This window comes from Ranitomeya variabilis, chromosome 7 (genome assembly GCF_051348905.1).
Source record: "Ranitomeya variabilis isolate aRanVar5 chromosome 7, aRanVar5.hap1, whole genome shotgun sequence".
NCBI classification, from domain to species: Eukaryota; Metazoa; Chordata; class Amphibia; order Anura; family Dendrobatidae; genus Ranitomeya; species Ranitomeya variabilis.
Window position 1 is genome coordinate 145,206,874 of NC_135238.1, and position 20,873 is coordinate 145,227,746.

The window sequence follows — 20,873 nt, forward strand, 5'->3', positions numbered from 1 at the left end:
ATATTTTTACAATTCTTAAAAAAAAAAAAAAAAAAAGTTTTACTTTTTTCCCCACTTTGTCCCACTGTGGGACTATCATTTTATGAAGGCTGATCGCTTGCACAGCATGGAGATGAAGCAGCATCCCCATGCTGTAGAAGCTGTCAGCGCTGCACTGACAGGGAAAGTTGCTGATCATGCACTGCGCATGATCACCAACTTTCCTAGCTTTTGTGACCCTGTGCTTCTCCGCTCTTCTAGTTATGAAGGGATGACCAATTTAAACAGTTTTGGAAAAAGGTTCAGGATAAATTTTACATCTTCTCCCATTCAATTAATGAGCACCTTGACTGCTGGAGTGTTGATGAGAAGGGGGAAAAACCCATGTATCAAACTATTTTTTTAAAGATTTGCATTAGTCCAAGGCTGCATATTTTATTGGATGAATGCTTAGTATGTTACATGATACAATTCAGTCCGGGATACACAACGACACATACAGCAAGTAGTTTGGCTCTTTTTATTAGGTTTTAAAAAAAAACAAATTCATGGAAAATTACATTAAGGTATTCATAAAAGTAATCAAATCTGCTACATCAAGAAGTGTTAGTGCTACATTAACATTATGCAGCCTGTTAATGCATTTTGATCAAGTTACTTATATCACAAGTTATTTTGTTACAGCTCACGTTCAGGATGTCTATAAACCGAACAGATATACGGTTAGAAAAAAAAACATTACATTCATGTTACAAAGTAAAAAGTGGCAAGTGAGAAAAAGCTTGCAGTATAGTATTTCATAAATAGGACTAGATATGGCACTTCTATATAAAGGCACTATAGAGCGGGGCACAGCCACGTACCCATCGAGGAAATTAGAAATAAAGGCGGCATTTATTCAACATCTATGAAATGCATTTGGCTTAAGTTGTATATCCCTGAAGAAGGTGTACCTGGGGCTAGCACTCACCACGATAGATACGGCTGCATGGATCCCATATATTTTGGGCCAGGAAACCATAAAATAGAAAAAATATAAGGCACTAACCGAATGTGATATTTGTAGCTCATACATTACAGGATATTGCAAAATGAGCAAGCTTCTTCTAGCATTTTACTGCACCATAAGGTCACTTTTTTTTTGCAACACACAAGCTAAAAGATTAGTAAAGTCTACAGAACCAAGACATTTAGCAGCAATAGTTGGGTTTCCAAGCTGCTCCTACGTAAGCCCGGACCAACAACTTAGTATTCAAAAGTCTGCAAATGCCACAAGAGTTCACCATTTAAAGGTGTTGTCTGATGCTAGGAAAGAGAATTTTCTTAGGGATGGGCTATTATAATTAGTGATGAGCGAATATACTCATTACGCGAGATTTCCCGAGTACACTCGGGTGTCCTCTGAGTATTTTTTAGTGCTCGGAGATTTAGTTTTCATAGCCTCAGCTGAATGATTTATAGCTATTAGCCAGGCTGAGTACATGTGGGGGTTGCCTGGTTGCTAGGGAATCCCCACATGTACTTATGCTGGCTAATAGCTGTAAATCATCCAGCTGCAGCAAAGAAAACAATCTCCGAGCACTAAAAAATACTCGGGAGGACACCCGAGCATGCTCAGGAAATCTTGAGTAACGAGTATATTCGCTCATCACTAATTCTAAACTAAAAAGAGGCATACTGCCTTACAGTCACCCTGTAGATCCAGCACAGGCAGCTGTGGTCAGAAATATCGGATGACGTGCTGTGCCAGTCACAGGCTTCCATGGTCCGGTGACATCTGGACGGCACAGTCACAGCTTCTAGAGCTTGAAGCGGATCGCCAGAGCAACCTGTGAGGTCCACGGGGTGGGTTGGGAGACAGCAGGCAAGTATATGCTGGCATTTCTTATTTTACAATTCATTTCAGTCACTGGGGCTCTTCCATTGATCCCGAGAACTGGGGCCCTAAGGAGCTCCATCTGAATGGAGCAGAGGTCAATCATGGGCACTGCCACTGCACTCGTCCCAATAGGATTGCTGAAGATCGGTTGAGCTCAGATCTCTAGTTATTGGATCGATCGGGGCTCTAGCTGTCAGACCTTCAGCGAACAGGAAGTCATCCTCCATTGCCACGGGTAAGTTGAGAACACCCTTTAAATTTGCCATAAATTAGGGATTTCAGTTCGTTATTCCACCAATTCAAAGTGTTTACATTCTAGTGCAAAATACTTTGAAAATGTCCTAAATTTTGCACAACATGGGGTTGTGTAAAAGTTGTGACACTGATATTTTCACACCAATTTCAGCTAGCTCTGACTGCAGTAAGATTTGTGGTGAGGCGTATGCCACATTTAAGACTCGCCTGATTCAATAAGAGGAGTGCACCTCCTAATGAATCCGGCAACTCTGACTTCTATACAACCCCTCAATCAAGACTGGAGTGAACAATGCACCAGCGTATTTTTTGGCTGTCCAAATTATAAGTTTATGACCATTACTCAGCATGAGAAAGGAGGGTCAACAACTTGTCGAGGTTAAAGGGTTTAACACTGTGGACAATCCCACAGCGTGTCTCAGGGAACATCCCTCTTCATGTGATCAGCAGCAATGTGAGGAGGAACCCAGGATTGAGTGTTCAGTTCATTTGCCCCATGCAAAGAAACAAAGCAGGAGATTTCATCATAGGACAGATCTATTCTAGCCAAGAAATGAGGGATTTGAGCAGTGCAATGCAGAGCTCCCTCTTAGGCCGGGGTCACACTTGCGAGTTAAATGCGAGAAACTCGTGAGTCTCTTGCATCAATACCCGGCACTTGGGACCAGAGAGTGCGGCTGCACGTATTTCTATGCAGCCGCACGCTCCAGCCCAGAGTGCCAGCGGCAGTGCTGGGTATTCAGGCGAGACTAGTGCGAGTTTCTCGCATTACACTCGCAAGTGTGTCCCTGGCCTTCAAATAAGTTTCTATACCAGATAACCCCTTTAAATTGCTCATTCTCGGCTTTAGTGGCACCTACATAATAGATGTGTTTTTATAATATACAATATGAAGCTGAGGGTTCATGTATAGTTTGCTTAATGCAAGATTTTTGGGGGCTCAAGAACAAACAAAAAAAATCAGAACAGCAATATATAAAGAACGTGCACAGTGGTTAACTATAAAACAAATGGAGTGTTCAAAAAGAAAAAAACGCAACCTGAAATATTGAAACCAACTCAAGGGTGACGAGAATTTGCACATTTGAAACTGGATAAGGAACACACTTGTAAAGTAGCTAGACCCAACCTAACATCGCATCAGGAGAAGAAGGATGGATGGTCTGATGTTTGGGAGGAGAGGGTTCTTTCACAGTTGGTCCCATCATTACCATCAAGGGGGAATGGTCACTGCTGGAGAAAGATGTGGGTTCACACAGTATTTACAAAGTGAAATCCTTAAGTTCTGAACGTTCCGGGCCTTAACTGTCAAACTTGGAGTAGGGATTATCTTCCTTAAACAAACCTACAAGTGAAAAGAGAAGTGAAGACATGTTATAAAGGAACCATAGCTTAAGTATGCCGTGAAAATTATTGGGAAAGTTGTTTTTTTTCTTTTCTTTAAGAAACATCAATTTGTTGTTATATAGCAATAAAGAACATTGTAGATTTTATTCATAGGCTATAGGTTGAGATTAATGGACTAATTTCTACCTTCAACCATAAAGCAAACCGGTCAGCAGGATTTTGCTAAGAAAACTATAGGCATTATCAGTTATACTGATTAAAATGATACCTCGGGTGTATAGAAATCTGTCTTGTGGTTCCTGTGTAATCAGTGTTAGAACTGTTCAGTTAATGATATGCCCATGCTCCGGGGTGAGACTGTATCCGTCTCTATGATGAGGAACATGTTTGTGCTTCGGGGGCAGCCTGTAGGCAGGTCTCTCCTTGGTTTCTCTGGCTTAGAGCAGGAAGATAAGACTCTGCCTACAGTCCTGCCCAAGAGCACAAGAATATCATTAACTGAAAACTTTTTAACACTGATTACACAGGAACAGCAAGACGATTACTTAGCAAAATCTTGCGGACAGGGTCGCTTTAAAGGCCAACTAGTTGGTCCTGAGGATGGCAAAAATCCCACGGGGTAGACACAAAATAGCTCCATATTAGGGGAAAATAATCTTGACTTCACATACGTCAAGCAGACTAGCTCCCTGGATCAACGCTCCAGGACAGAATCTAGTGCCTAGGACCTGTAATATATTTCAAGAAAGTCATCCAGACCCTCCTAGAATGTTCATAGTGAATCAACCATTACAACATCATGTGGGAGATTTCCATAGTCTCACTGCTCTTACAGTAAAGAATTTATATTACATACTCTGAAGAAATAAGTAGAAAAGTGGTTATTTATCCCTCACCAAAGAGTTCTATGGCTCACACATTTCCCATGACACCCACGTCAAGCCATAATAGAACAAAAAGGAGGGCTGACAGCACTCACTCAAGGGAGCACCCGTTCCATGTCCAGGGAACCATCATGGATACTTCAACAGTCCAAAAATCGATGAACAGCGCTCCAATCAACATGCTTGAAAAAGACCAGTTTCTGGTCGAAACGTTGCTGTTTTATGGCGAAATAAATACTCTTTTTGATACCATTACACCTGATTGGAGCGCTGTTCATCGATTTTTGGACCCATGTCAAGCCGACTCTGCTATCATTTTTCCCTAATCCTGATTCTACAGTTACCTCCAGAATCCTTATCTAGGCATACATGCCTACTGTAGTGGCCGCCATTTGAAAAAAATGTAAAATTGCATGATGGAACATGAAGGAATGCCACCACGATTCTGGCACTGAGACCTTATAAGAACCTTAGACCTGAGAATGGCTGCACCATCTCCAACTATTAGACATCTAATACAGGCTGGTTCATAGGGTTGTTTTTTTTTTAATTTGCATTTTACAGCTTATGGGCAGGGAGAGGCAGCATCCAAACATCAGTACATCCCAAAACCCTACTCTTATATTTTTGACTGACACTTTAACGTGCTGTGCTTTCTTAAACAGCTAAGGAGACAAAAAAAACCAAACCCTGAAACTTACCGTATTTCTTCCTTATTTCATCGTGTCGGGACTTCATCTGGACCCTCCTAAAAATACAGAAATACACACACAATATAATATGAAGCCATAAACCAACTGGAGCCCAGTTATACCATGTGCTAATGACAGGATGGACACCATCCAATTCCAGTCAGTTCATGGCACCCAACACATGTCCTGTCCTCCCCCTAGTATGAGCACAATACAGGGGGACCTCACCGTGAACGCACCTGATGGGATAACGGAGTAGCTCCAATCAGCTCTAACAAACGTGTTTTGTACTTTGAATAGTTCTGTTTATTGCCCGGGTGCCCTACTAAGTAGATCACATCGTTTCGCACTAATGGGACCAACAGGCATCAGATGAATATGTAAGGGAACCTGGCAAAGTTTTATAGTTTCTCTACAGTAACTGAAATCACACATTGCTCAGTCATATTGGAGGCTGTCGAGTTAACGAGGCCCACGGCTGATGTGTGAACTGAGGTCCATACTCTCACCACGAGACATGGATGAGCCAAATTAATTTTCTTCAGTCACAACATGGAGCTGTGCCACTGTCGCTTTAATCAGCTGATCACGAAGGTGCCAGGAGTCAGACCCCCATTGGTCTGATATCGATGATGCATCTTAAAATTAGTTAATCAATATTAGGAGTCCCAGAAAGGTCATCTAAGAAAGAACAAGCCAACTCTCTAATATTTCATTACATACAGAAGGAAGCCATGACTATGAAGAAACAAATCAGCAAGGCACTCGCATAAAACAAAAAATAAATAACATTATTACTTGCCATCATGAGTGGCAGTGCCTGTTCTTTAAATACATACACTACCGTTGAAAAGTTTAGGGTCACTTAGAAATTACATTATTTTTGAAAGAAAAGTACTGTTTTTTCCAATGAAGCTAACATTAAATGATTCAGAAATGCACTCTATACATTGTTAATGTGGTAAATGACTATTCTAGCTGCAAACGTCTGGTTTGTAATGCAATATCTTCATAGGTGTATAGAGGCCCATTTCCAACAACCAGCACTCCAGTGTTCTTATGGTACTTTGTGTTTTCTAACTGTGTAAGAAGGCTAATGGATGGTTAGAATACCCTTGAAAACCCTTGTGCAAGTATGTTAGCACAGCTGAAAACAGTTTGGCTGATTAGAGAACCTATAAACCTGACCTTCCTTTGAGCTAGTTGAGAATCTGGAGCATTACATTTGTTGGTTCCATTAAACTCTCAAAATGGCCAGGAAAAAATAACTTTCATGTGAAACTCAACAGTCTATTCTTGCTCTTAGAAATGAAGGCTATTGGGCGTGGTTTGCCAAGGGACAGGAGTGGACGTGCTTTTGCACTGCTCTTGTTAATCCCTTAATTGCTACTAATTCAGCATACGTAATTCTGGACTATTATATTCCCCAACATACATAAACATGCCAGGATCAAGAGGGAAGAGGAAAATCGCTGGCACACCTAAGAATTCTCCCTCATTTGGGCAGAGAAGTACCCGGGAGAAAAACAATGGCGGCAGCAGGCTTCCCCCTGGTGGGGAAGAAAGAAGTCCCGTGATCCAAAGCAGAGGAGCTGCCGGCCGAAAACCAACGGTCCTGCGGACCCAAGACTCACAGAAATTCACTCAGACAGCAGCTGCTCCGAGGTCCCCTGCCCCTGCACCAACTCTGACAAAGACCGCAGGTACATCGGTGGGAGGCAGAGGGACCACGGAGATCTGTGATGCAGCGTTGCGGCGGAGGGACACCTGGGACGGCGAGGAGGTGCCTACTACAAGAATCCCGGCGCCTGTCAAGTCAGCGTCGCCGGGCAAGTCAGCGACGCTGAGCGGTGAGGAGAGGAGGGGATCCTTGTCAGCGGCGCCAGCCACCGCGCCGCTGTGGGAGCCAGGAGCGGGGACATGGACGGAGCGACAGACCGGCAGCGGAGTGATCCACCCGAAGCACCGCGGCTCACTGAGGTATGACGCGAAGGAGTTCATACCCGGAAGTGACAGGAGCAGGAGACACCAGTTGCCGGGAGCCGCAGCAGGGGACAGAGAACCTGCAGAGGAGCGGCAGGTATCGCCTGCTAATGCATTGATTTATGAAGGAGGGTGCTTGGGGAGACGATCGCCCCCCCAGAACAAGGGGGGGAGGTTGCTCCCTAATAAAAGTAAAAACAGCAGTATTGTGAATGACATTCAAAAAGGGGGCAGGTCTATAAGAGATGGGGCAGAGCCATATTGTAAACAGGAACTCAGCCACAGTTATGGCTCCTTGTCACCCCCATTGATGAGCTATGATGGGAAGGAGGCAATGGAGATGAACCAAATGGACACCAACAATAAGTGCCTATTATCATTAAGGAATCCTAATCTGCATGAGGATGAATCCACTTCATTTGCAAAAATAGCAGAAATTACTGCTTTGCTGCCCAAATCATTTATTAAATCTATCGCCACAGGGCTTGAAGAGAAACTCAAAGAACAGCTTCACTCTGATAACCCTTTCTTGACCCCTGACCTTTCTATGACATCTTTGGTAGAGAGGGGTGCACAATCAGACAATCACACAGTTTCTTCAGCTTCCTCTGACCGTGATTATAATGATCTTATGGATGACTGTGACAATGAGGGGTTAACAGATTTAGAGGGGTGCTCAGAGGAGTCCAGTGATATGGAAGACTTAAGTGGTTCAGATGACATATCAATAACCTCAGATGTGAGCGTCATGGAGCAGGAGCAGCCTTGTACTGAGGTCCCTAATTACTCCCCGATTGATAAAATTGTGGCCTCTGACGAGTATCCCTCTATGAAATTCATGGTTAACCTGTGTAAGGCTCTTCTGTCATCTATGGAGCTAAAGGGAACTAGGTCATCTGAAAAAATATTCAAAAATCTATTCAGAGAAGTTTTTTCGCAAATTGATGGTGCCCCATTCTCTAACGTCAGCACGACCTCTGATGATTCCCCCAACATCCCGAATAAATCCTCTCCAAGCAAACACCAAAGGTTGGCGTTTTGTAATAATGCGGAGGGCGAGCCTGCACGTCCAGATCCCCTGGTCAATCTAAAAAAAGATATAGACTCCTTCAGGGCCAAATTAACTGATTTTGAAAATTACAAAAGAAAAAACAACTTGAAAGTCCGTGGTATCCCGGAATCGGTGGGGAAACTTCAGTTAGAAAAATATATTTCATCCATGATATCTTACATGCTCCCCGAGACTAAAGGTAAAAACCTAATAGTGAAAGCATTTAGGATACGGAGACCTCCCTTTCTCCCGCCTAATACTGCCGCGGATGTCATCGTCTCATTATACCCCAATTGGCTAAGAGACTCGCTGCTAGTCGCCGCAAGGGAGCCAAGGTTTCTCTCGTCTCAGTATGGACACTTGTCCTTGTACAGGGATCTATGCAAGGACACTATGCAAAAACGTAAACTGTTTCAGTTCGCCACCAATAGACTGCAACAGGCTGGAATGCAATACAACTGGCACCAGTTCTCTAGTCTAAGATTCCTCTTCGCGGCAAAATGGCGTACTTTTACTTCTCCAGCAGAGGCGATGGACTTTCTAAACCGTGCGGGTATAGGACATCCCGGGTCTTCTTCTGACCCTACTTTCAAACCCAAACTAAACCCTTGAATGTTTCTCTTCTCTTTGTATAGTCCAGATCACAACATGTGATTGAACCGAACTTGTTGCCCAATAAGTCTGTGGACCATCAATGATGGTCCTACCTTGACAGGCTTTCATTTTTTTCCCTCAGCTACTCAAACTTTGGTTACCAAATTTTTTCAAGATTTATTAAGCGATGTTACTCCTTTTATTATGCAGTTTTAGTTACAAATTTAGCTGCTGGCCTAAACTAACTTAGTTATTTCATAGCCTACTGCACCTTTAAAGTTGATATAATCATCCGTTATTCTACGCATATTTTACTTAACCCATTCTAAAGTATTACTTTTAAGCCACATTTATCATGTGAAATTCTACTGATCTAAATGTCTGCTTGTCTCCCCTATTGTATAGGGGTCTTTCCCTATCCTCATATCCCTCCCTCCCATCCTTCCCTCCCTTGTTTACCCTTCCCGGTTAAATACAAAATTTAATAAAGTTCCTTTGAAAAGAAATGAAGGCTATTACCGTGTATACTCGAGTATAAGCCGAGATTTTCAGCCCAAATTTTTGGGCTGAAAGTGCCCCTCTCGGCTTATACTCGAGTCATGATCGGTGGTGGGGTCGGCGGGTGAGCACTGTCATATACTTACCTGCTTCCGGGGCTCCTGGCGCTCCCCCTGCACGTCCCACTGTCTCCGGGTGCCGCAGCCTCTTCCCCTGAGCGGTCACGTGGGACCGCTCATTAGAGAAATGAATAGGCTGCTCCACCTCCCATAGGGGCGGAGCCGCCTATTCATTTCTCTAATCAGCGGTGCCGGTGACCGCTGACAGAGGAAGAGGCTGCGGCACCGAAGACCAGCTGTCCGGGGGAAGGAGCGGGACGCCGGGAGCAGGTAAGTATTACATATTCACCTGTCCTCGTTCCACATGCCGGGTGTCGCGCCATCTTCCCGGCGTCTCTCCGCACTGACTGTTCAGGTCAGAGGGCGCGATGACGCATATAGTGTGCGCGCCGCCCTCTGCCTGATCAGTCAGTGCAGAGAGACGCCGGGAAGATGGCGCCGAGGAGCTGCAAGCAAGAGAGGTGAGTATGTGTTTTTTTTTTTATTGCAGCAGCAGCACAGATTTATGTGGAGCATCTATGGGGCAACGGTGCAGAGCACTATATGTCAGAGCTATGGGGCAATAATGAACGGTGCAGAGCACTATATGGCAGAGCTATGGGGCAACGGTGCAGAGCACTATATGGCACAGCTATGGGGCAACGGTGCAGAGCACTATATGGCACAGCTATGGGGCAATGGTGCAGAGCGCTATATGGCACAGCTACGGGGCAACGGTGCAGAGCGCTATATGGCACAGCTATGGGGCAACGGTGCAGAGCACTATATGGCACAGCTATGAGGCAACGGTGCAGAGCACTATATGGCAGAGCTATGGGGCAATGGTGCAGAGCGCTATATGGCAGAGCTATGGGGCAACGGTGCAGAGCGCTATATGGCAGAGCTATGGGGCAACGGTGCAGAGCGCTATATGGCACAGCTATGGGGCAACGGTGCAGAGCGCTATATGGCACAGCTATGGGGCAACGGTGCAGAGCACTATATGGCACAGCTATGAGGCAACGGTGCAGAGCACTATATGGCAGAGCTATGGGGCAAAGGTGCAGAGCACTATATGGCACAGCTATGGGGCAATGGTGCAGAGCACTATATGGCACAGCTATGGGGCAATGGTGCAGAGCACTATATGGCACAGCTATGGGGCAACGGTGCAGAGCATTATATATATGGCACAGCTATGGGGCAACGGTGCAGAGCATTATATATATGGCACAGCCATCTATGGGGCAACGGTGCAGAGCATTGTATATATGGCACAGCTATCTATGGGGCAACGGTGCAGAGCATTGTATATATGGCACAGCTTTATGTGGAGTATCTATGGGGCAACGGTGCAGAGCATTGTATATGGCACAGCTTTCTATGGAGCATCTATGGGGCCATAATGAACGGTGCAGAGCATTATATATGGCACAGCTTTATGTGGAGCATCTATGGGGCCATAATGTGGTATGGAGCATCTATTTCTAATTTTGAAATTCATCGGTACCTGCTGCATTTCCTACCCTAGGCTTATACTCGAGTCAATAAGTTTTCCCAGTTTTTTGTGGCAAAATTAGGGGGGTCGGCTTATACTCGGGTCGGCTTATACTCGAGTATATACGGTACATGCGAGAACTTACCAAGAAACTGAGTATTTCCTACAACAGTGTGTACTACTCCCGTCAGAGGAGAGCACAAACAGGCTCTAACCAGAGTTGAAAGCAAAGTGGGAGGCCCCGCTGCACAACTGAGCAACAAGACAAGTACATTAGAGTCTGTAGTTTGAGAAATTGACGCCTTACAGGTCCTCAACTGGCAGCTTCATTAAATAGTACACGCAATACGCCAGTGTCAACGTCTACAGTGAAGCGGCGACTCCGGGATGCTGGCCTTCAGGGCAGAGTGGCAAAGAAAAAGCCATATCCGAGACTGGCTAATAAAAGGAAAAGATTAATATGGGCAAAAGAACAGACATTGGACAGAGGAAGATTGGACAAAAGTTATGGACAGACGAATCCACGTTTGATGTGTTTGGATCACACAGAAGAACATTTGTGAGACGCAGAACAACTGAAAAGATGCTGGAAGAGTGCCTGACGCCATCTGTCATGCATGGTGGAGGTAATGTGATGGTCTGGGGTTGCTTTGGTGCTGGTAAAGTGGGAGATTTGTACAAGGTAAAAGGGATTTTGAATAAGGAAGACTATCACTCCATTTTGAAATGCCATGCCCTGTGGACAGCGCTTGATTGGAGCCAATTTCATCCTACAACAGCACAATGACCCAAATCACACCTCCAAATTATGCAAAAACTATTTAGGGAAGAAGCAGACAGCTGGTATTCTATCTGTAATGGAGTGGCCAGCGAGGTCACCAGATCTCAACCCCATTGAGCTGCTGTGGGAGCAGCTTGGCAGTATGGTATGCAAAACGTGCCCATCAAGCCAAACCAACTTGTAAGAGGGGCTTCTGGAAGCATGGGGTGAAATTCCTCCAGATTGCCTCAGAAAATTAACTGTTAGAATGCCAAGGGTCTGCAATGCTGGAATTGCTGCAAACGGAGCATTCTTTGACGAAAGCAAAGTTTGAAGGAAAAACTTATTTCATATTAAAACCTAGTCGAGACATTGACAAGGGTGGAAAAAAGTTTTTGGATTTATTTGGCAGCTCATTTGGTTAATAAAAATATGAATTTTCATGAAAAACACAAAACTGTGTGGGTGACCCTACATTTTGGAACCGTAATGTACTTAGGACAACCACTTCATGAACTAAATGCTTGGGCCCCAGTAAAATAAAAAAACTATACTCCCCTCCTGTGCCGATGCCATTCCAGCGGTGTCGGCACTTGTGGTCTGTGGCTCTCGTGCAGTGGACGACATGTGGTGCCCGGCGCCCATTCAGCGCTGGCGTCACAGTCCCCACATTAGCACAAAGTGAACACGAGTATGTCAGATCAGCTGCAGCCCAGACTTCCTCTTCATGATCAATCCTTTCGTTTTTCACTCTCCTCCTTCCCAGAGCCATAACTTTTTTATTTTTCCGTCAATATGGCAATGTGAGGGCTTATTTTTTGCGGGACGAGTTGTACTTTTAAACGACACCATTGGTTTTACCATGTCTTTTACCAGAAAACGGGAAAAAAATTCCAAGTGCGGTGAAATTGCAAAAAAAGTGCAGTCCCACACTTTTTTGTTTGGCTTTTTTGCTAGGTTCACTAAATGCTAAAACTAACCTGCCATTATGATTCTCCAGGTCATTACGAGTTCATAGACACCTAACATGTCTAGGTTATTTTTTATCCAAGTGGTGAAAAAAGATTCAAAACTTTGCTTAAAATAAAAAAAGTGCAATTTTCTGATACCCGAAGTGTCTCCATTTTTCGTGATCTGGGGTCGGGTGAGGGCTTATTTTTTGCGTGCCGAGCTGATGTTTTTAATGATACCAATTCGGCGCAGATACGTGCTTTTAATGCAATGTCGCGGTGACAAAAAAAAACGTAATTCTGGCGTTTTGGATTTTTTTCTCGCTACGCTGTTTAGCGATCAGGTTAATGCTTTTTTTTAATTGATAGATCGGGCGATTCTGAATGCGGTGATACCAAATATGTGTAGGTTTGATTTTTTTTTTTATTGTTTTATTTAGAATGGGGCGAAAGGGGGGTGATTTAAACTTTTATATTTTTTATATTTTTTTCATATTTTTAAAAACTTTTTTTTTTTACTTGTGCCATGCTTCAATAGCCTCCATGGGAGGCTAGAAGCTGGCACAACTCGATTGGCTCAGCTACATAGCAGCGATCATCAGATCGCTGCTATGTAGCTGAAATGCAGGTGTGCTGAGCGCCGACCACAGGGGGGCGCTCACAGCAGGCCGGCATCAGTAACCATAGAGGTCTCAAGGACCTCTATGGTTACTGTCCTGACACATCGCCGACCCCCGATCATGTGACAGGGGTCGGCGATGACGTCATTTCCGGCCCCCCGCCCGGATGCGGTAGTTAAATGCCGCTGTCTGCGTTTGACAGCGGCATTTAACAGGTTAATAGCGGCGGGTGAATAGCGATTTCACCCGCCGCTATTGCGCGCACATGTCAGCTGTACAAAACAGCTGAAATGTCGCGACTTTGATGTGGGCTCAGCGCCGGAGCCCTGCATCAAAGGGGGAGACACGGCATGCGCAGTACATGTACGGCGCATGTCGTGAAAGGGTTATAAAGTTGCCTTTAAAAAACGCCAACAGTAAAAGATATAAAGTGGTGATACCTACACCCAAATAGGGAGCCCAATTAGTTATTTTTCTAATGTTATCTTACTTAGCTAAAGCCTTACTACAGAACTGGAGATTTTTAGCATATTGAGGGCACCTATAGCATCACAACTAATATGGCTCTATTGCATATGTCTATTAAAAATCACAATCTGTGCCACTGTGATGCAATCCTAAACATGCAAGAGCAGAAGGTGGGCGATAATCGGGACCTGAATGTTTAGGTCATGGCTAGTGTTGAGCGAGTGTCCTCAGATAAGGCATTATCTGAGCTTGCTCTGGTCTTCAGCATGCTCAAATACTATACTCAAATCGCGTCGGCTGCATATCACACAGCTGTTCAACATGCGGGGGATCAACTAAAACAGGCAGTCCCTGCATGTGTAGCAGCTGTCGAATGGCCATGAGACAAAGCCGCGGGAAGTTGAACATAGTATTCAAGCACGCCACAACATACACTGTTAGCGCCCGAGCATGTTCAGATAACACCTTATTCGAGTACATGCGCTCAACGCTAGTCACGCCAGAAGAGATTTCTGCATGTGCCCAGTGTTCTCCCCACATCCATTTTACTTATCTTACCTTTCTTCCTGGCGGACTCGTCTCTCCTCCTTCTCTCTCACGGATTTTTCAGTCTCTAGACTTGAGCTAAAGGGTAGGGAAAAAACAAAAAACAAAATCTGAAATGGAGATATAGTCTGATGGCATGTCTACTCCTATTAAACAATAAAGTGGTCAGAAGAACAGGAGGGAGGCATGTACATCTCCTTTAGACAATGTCAATGTATAACTTCTGATTGTGTAAAATTGCTGCACAGTAAAGAATTCACAAAAAAGTTCAAGAACCTGGGAAATAACCAAACATCCCCATCGTGCCACCCATCTGATACCGGATCACACTTACTTTCTGTTCTTCTTTTTCCTGCAACAGCAGCAGCAGCAGAGGATCAGGGACAAGATGATGGCTCCTCCGATCACAGAGAGGGTAATAATCAAAGCTTCATAGTTAACTGAAATAATACATACTGCTATTAGTACAGAAGTGAGCGCTATACACAAACAACAAGGGGTGAACAAAAGCATCTAGAGATAGAAGCCGTCAGGGTGCAATCCTGTACTACCGTCCCCACAGATCATCTCGCTCATCCATAAACCCCTGTAACGTAATATGACGTATGAGGACTATATTGTAAAAGCCACCATGACTTCATAATCAGAAAAAGAAAAAAGCAATTCTATCAAATGGAAGAGATAAAAATTAAAATGAGTCAGTGGCTGCAAATCCAGGCCCTGAGCTACTTACAGCAATCACATGAGAGCACATGAGCATTCCTCAGCGCTCAGAACAAGAGCGACTATGGAGACTATTCAAGGTAGTGAAAAGTTTTTTTGTTTTTTTTTTTTAAATAAAAAGGTATAAAAGTTTGAATCACCCCCTCTTGGCCCCACTCAAAATAAAACAAATGAAAAAATAAAAAAATAAATACACCTATTTAGTATCACCGAGTTCAGAAAAACCCGATCAATATATAAGAGGAATCAGATAGGTAAACGGCGTTAACAAGGAAAAATAAACGCCAGAATTACGTTTTTGCATGAAAATGCTATAACGGGCGATCAAAATATCATATTTATACCAAAAGGTTATCAATAAAAACATCAGCTCTGTAAGCCAAAAAAATAAGCCCTCACCCAGACCATGATCATTAAAAAAAAAAAAAGAAAAAAATGCCTTTTTTCTCCTCTTTTTACAAACTTTGGATTTTTTTTCCACCACTTAAAATAGAACCTATACATGTTTAGTATCCAAGAACTCAAAGACCTGGAGAATCATAATGGCAGGTCAGTTTTATCATTTAGTGAACAGGGTAAAAACAAAACAATTGTAGAATTGCACTTTTTTTTTTTTTTTTGCAATTTCTTCGCACTTGGAATTTTTTACTCCTGTTTTGCAATACACTATATGGTAAAACCAATAAGATCATTAAGATCAATAAGATCATTAAAAAGTACAAATCGTCCCGCAGAAAAAAAAATAACACAAGCCCTGACATGGCCATATTGACGGGGGAAAAAAATGGTTCTGGGAAGAATGGGAGCAGAAAACAAACAAAGAACTCAAGGTGATAAAGGGGTTAATAAGTTATTCCCCATCAATAAGATAGAAGATAAGTTATTGTGGGTGTGACCGCTGGGACCCCCACCAACCCACGCTACCTCTGGCAGACCCATAGAGAATGGATAGAGGGAAGGTGCGTGTGCTTGATCTCCATTCAGACAGAATTTTTCTGTGAGTGCCTGGCGAATAACCATTTCTGTCCATTATATGATGCGTTTCCTGCATTTCTCATCCGTTTCCTCCTCTGCAGGCGCCATTTCTTATGAGATCTCATACACAGAACACAAGGTTTCTTGCTCTTTCCTTTGAAAGCGCAGACAGAAGCAGATATATGGAGGACATTGTACAACAGTTCTGAGCCGTGTAGATGTGAATCCAGCTCAGAGGCGAGAAGATACTTGTTAGAAAGCTCAGCACAATCTAGGTTTTCTCACTGCCATCACCTCCCCACATAATATAAAAACATGTAATCTGACACCTCACTGAGCTGGCAACCCATCTTGTAAGAGCAAAACTGAACTGAGCTGTCCCCCCCACAGTGAATGAGGAGTTCAGGAGGTAGAGGTGATTAAGTGGCTTATAAGTGGAGAAAGAACAAATAATTCTATGACAAAGTACCGTATATTAAAGTTTCTGATAAATCACCTGTACAACTAATTTATGCAAAGTACAGCACAGCCCCAAGTAAAGCCAAATAGAAAGCTATAGCACTGTAAATGCCAGTAAAAAAAAAAAAGTCAGATTTCCTGGAATTGTCTGTTTTAATTGAAAACATACCTTTATCATGCAACCTAGAAAGTCACCAGAGTTGTTGTATGGGACAATTGACACAAACGTCAAATATTTACTCACCCCAGCATATCCCCCAGCGAGCATCCTTTAGTGTACACAGCGATGAGGAAGGCAGGATGTGTCTAAAGGTACCTTCACACGAAGCGACGCTGCAGCGATAGCGACAACGATGCCGATCGCTGCAGCGTCGCTGTTTGGTCGCTGGAGAGCTGTCACACAGACCGCTCTCCAGCGACCAACGATGCCGAGGTCCCCGGGTAACCAGGGTAAACATCGGATTGCTAAGCGCAGGGCCGCGCTTAGTAACCCGATGTTTACCCTGGTTACCAGCGTAAAATGTAAAAAAAACAAACAGTACATACTTACATGCGTCCCCCGGCGTCCGCTTCCTGCACTGTGTGAGCGCCAGCAGTAGCAGGGCACAGCGGTGACGTCACCGCTGTGCTGTGATTTCACTTTCACTTTGCGGCGCTCAGTCAGTGTGGGAAGCGGACGCCGGGGGACGCATGTAAGTATGTACTGTTTGTTTTTTTAACATTTTACGCTGGTAACCAGGGTAAACATCGGGTTACCAAGCGCGGCCCTGCGCTTAGTAACCCGATGTTTACCCTGGTTACCAGTGTAAAATATCGCTGGTATCGTTGCTTTTGCTGTCAAACAACGATACACGGCGATCGGACGACCAAATAAAGTTCTGAACTTTATTCAGCGACCAGCGACATCACAGCAGGATCCTGATCGCTGCTGCGTGTCAAACTAAACGATATCGCTAGCCAGGATGCTGCAACGTCACGGATCGCTAGCGATATCGTTACAAAGTCGTTTCGTGTGAAGGTACCTTAAGGCTACTTTCACACTAGCATTAACTGCAAACCGTCTCAAATCGTCTTTTTTCAGAAAAAACGCATCCAGCAAAAGTGTTTGCTGGATGCGTTTTTTCCCCATAGACTTGTATTGGCGACGTATTGGCATACGTCGTGTCCGTCTTACGACGTATGCGTCGAAATTTGGCGACACGTCGTCGGCAAAAAACGTTGATTGTAACGTTTTTTTGTCTCCGCCTAAAAAACGTGTCGCGACGCATCCTGCGGCATGCGTCGTTGGCTACAATGGAAGCCTATGAGTGAGGGATGCGTCGGGACACGTCGTACGACGCAATGCAGCGCTGCAATACGTTTTTTTTACACTGAGCATGCTCAGAAGCAGGATTTTGTTGCCAATTGGCCAGACACCCCCAAATCTATATAAACCTGGCCTGGGCCTTCAACCCCACATATGCCAGCAAGAAGACCAAGCGAGAAGAAGACTGCCAGCAAGACCCCAGCCAGCCACAGGACCCCAGCCATAAGACCCCAGCCTGCCACAGGAGCCAGCCACAGGAGCCAGCCACAAGACTCCAGCCACAAGACTCCAGCCACCATAGAGCCAGTGTGAGTATTGCAATTTTTGTGTGCATCTGCGTGCCTGTGCATTTGTGTGTATATGAGGTACTGACTACAGCAAGAGCTTAAAACCTGAACAGAACCTGAGGCCTGCCATCGTCCTGCACCAGCCAGTGCCATGCTAGAGTCCAGATCCACCCTGATGCCAGCCACTGTGAAGACATGCAGCTAACGCCAAAGGATTGTCAGCCTTTTTTACGTGTGTGTGTGTGTGTGTGTGTGTGTGTATATTTTTGTACGGCTGTGTGCTTTTGTAAGTATGTCTTCATGTGCCTGCACCTTATTATGCCTTTGCCAATCTTATGCCTGTTCATGTGGGAGGGTATGTGTCCACGTTCAGGATTTCATCAGGATTTGGTCAGGGTGTGTGGGTGATAAATGCAGAAGTGGTGCATATGTTTCTATTATACTTTTCCTCTAATTGTTCCACTCCTGGTTTTGTCTTACAAATACTGATGGAAAATCCTGACCAAATCCTGATGCAATCCTGAACGTGGACACATACCAGGCATGTTTGTGCGCATCATGTTGATTGCATGTGCATTTGTCCATGCCTAATGGGTTAATTGCCTTTTTCTGATGTATTTACTAAGTATAGTGGTCTGTGCAGCATGTGGTTTAAATGTGTGTATTTTTTATTTATTTTATTTATTTATTTTAATCGGAAGTATTTTTGCAAAGTCTAGTCTTCAGCTTGTGGTTTGAATGTGTGAGTGTGTTTTTATTTTTTTTTCTATTTAAAACTGTTGATTTTCTGTTGAAACCATTCGCAGTTGATGTACCGTACTTGTATTTAAAATAAAGAGCATTTCAGCTCCCAATTGTGACGTGAAGGAAGAAAAAAAAAAAGGAATAATAAAATGTTTGTTAAAAAAAATGTCCGTAGTATCATTTCAGAAAGGTAAATTTAAAACTGGTGTATGTACCAATGGTTACACATGCAATACAGAGTTGGTTGACATCTCATTTTTTAATAAAGGTTATACTTTAAAGGTTTTTTGGGGGAGGTGATTTTTGAAAATAAAATGTGTTACATATATTTTTACATGGTGGGTTCACATTTCAAATAATTTTTTTTTTTGTGTACATGGAAATGGTTAGGTGCACCTGTTTTGGGGATTGGGTGTTCAACTTCATGAACATTTATCACATCATTTTAGCAGGGTGGTTATCGTTAAACATTATCTAGTTCAGGGGGTGGTCTAAATATAAATTCATTATACCTACAGGTACACCAGGACCACAGCTGCCGGCCTTCCTACCAGGGACCACAGCCACCGGCTATCCACCAGGAACACCTTTTCAATTCTTTAAAAGTAAGTTTTGAAGACCCCAAATCTGCTACTTCAATGTGTAGAGCAGATTGCAAGTGACTTTTAACTTACAGAGACACCAGGACCACAGCCGCCGGCCTTGCTACCGCAACAATGTCCTCTTCTGACAGCCCTCCTCCACAGCAACAGCGTGTATCGGTAATTTAACAGAAAAATTGTTTTTTGTTTTTTTAATTTACATTTTTGTTGATCACTACATGCATAAATTATGTTTAAACAGGAAGCTGAATCAGATGAGGAGCTGTCAGAAGGGGGCGAGACGGGTGGAGAGATGCTAGTGGAGGAGGAACCAAGTGTAAGTAGTGGTGAAACAGTTGCTTCGCACATCACACTGCACCATACACAAAACAGATTTTCATACATAACTAAACACAGAAAATATATGCCTACATTACAGAGAATTTGTTTCCTTTATTTCAGTCTCCTGCTGCTGCTCCTGGTGCTGCCGCTGAAGGTTCTCCCAGAGTCGGCGGAATCGTCGCCGCGGTCGGCCATCAGTGAGTTTTTTTTGTTGGGAGGGGGATTCTATTGGTACTTTAGTGTTTCAGTGTACTAATTTGTTTGTTTTTCTTCTTCTTTTTTTTGGCACAGGCTTCACAGCGTGCTCCGGCAGAGGAGTTCGATGACGATATCGACAGCCTCATCGAGGAGGTTCGCGAGAGGGAGCCGCTGTGGAACATGGCTGACCGCAGGCATGCCGATACCGGTGTCACCCGTCGGCTCTGGGACGAAGTGTGCCATAACATCTTTCCAAGGTGGGAGAGCCTTCATCCTCAGCAGCTGAGCAAACTAGGTAAGTATTCACTTTTCAGTGATGTTTTGAGCTGAATGTATTGTATTGCATTTACCAATTTTTTTTTTTTCTTTTTATTCTTGTCTTCACAGGTGAAAAGGTTAGGAAGCGGTGGCGGTCACTGAGGGATCGCTTTAAGAGGGAATTTAACGTGGAGATGCAGGCCCCGAGTGGCTCTGCAGGAAGGAAGAGGAGCAAATACAAATATGGCCAGGCCCTCTCCTTCCTGAGGCGAACCATGCTGAGCAGAGTGTATGTATTCTACAGCCCACTACTAACCATGTTAACCTGTCTACTTCGTTTGGTTTCAGTCAGGGCTTTTTCATATCAATATATTAATTTTTTTTGTTTTTTCTTTCACAGCACCTTCTCCAGCCACCGGTCGCCTGCATCTTCCTCTGCGCCCTCTGGAGCGATCCCTCCTGAGTCCGCCACTGAGGGCCACGTCGGTAGGCCCCACACCACTGACCCCTCTGTCCCCTCCACTTCATCCGCCCCAAGCAGTGGAGCATTATTGCAGCCTTCATTGCTCGCATCTGATGCTGAACAGATAGCGTTCCCTTTACCCCACCCCTCTGATCCTGCCACCTCGAGACCACCATTAGGTTCTTGACGGCAGCGACAGAGGGGTCAGGAAAGGAGCTATGCTCCTGAGCTCTTACACCTGAATGCATCCTTCCAAGGCTCGTTCAAAATTTTGGGAGAGCAAGTGACTGCTGGTTTCAACATGGTGCAATCACGCATCAGTGAAACAAGCCAGGAAACCAGCAGTCGCTTGGATAGGCTGCATTCAGCTGTAAGTCCAGATCCGGCCAATATTTTTTTTCAAACCATGCTCAGGAGCATGGAGAAGCTTTCTTT

The 20,873-nt window shown here is 44.2% G+C and overlaps 1 long non-coding RNA gene across 2 annotated transcripts in view; it reads right to left on the minus strand.

The window, feature by feature from the left end:
• Positions 1-485: 485 nt before the first annotated feature.
• The window catches only part of LOC143784134 (uncharacterized), a 33,936-nt gene continuing 13,548 nt past the window's right edge, over positions 486-20,873 (minus strand). For both annotated transcript variants that reach the window (XR_013217718.1, XR_013217719.1), the window contains exons 3-6: positions 14,437-14,542; positions 14,115-14,180; positions 5,046-5,092; positions 486-3,458 (exon numbers count right to left, since the gene is read on the minus strand). This is a non-coding gene — a long non-coding RNA (uncharacterized LOC143784134). The remainder of the gene's footprint in view (positions 3,459-5,045; positions 5,093-14,114; positions 14,181-14,436; positions 14,543-20,873) is intronic.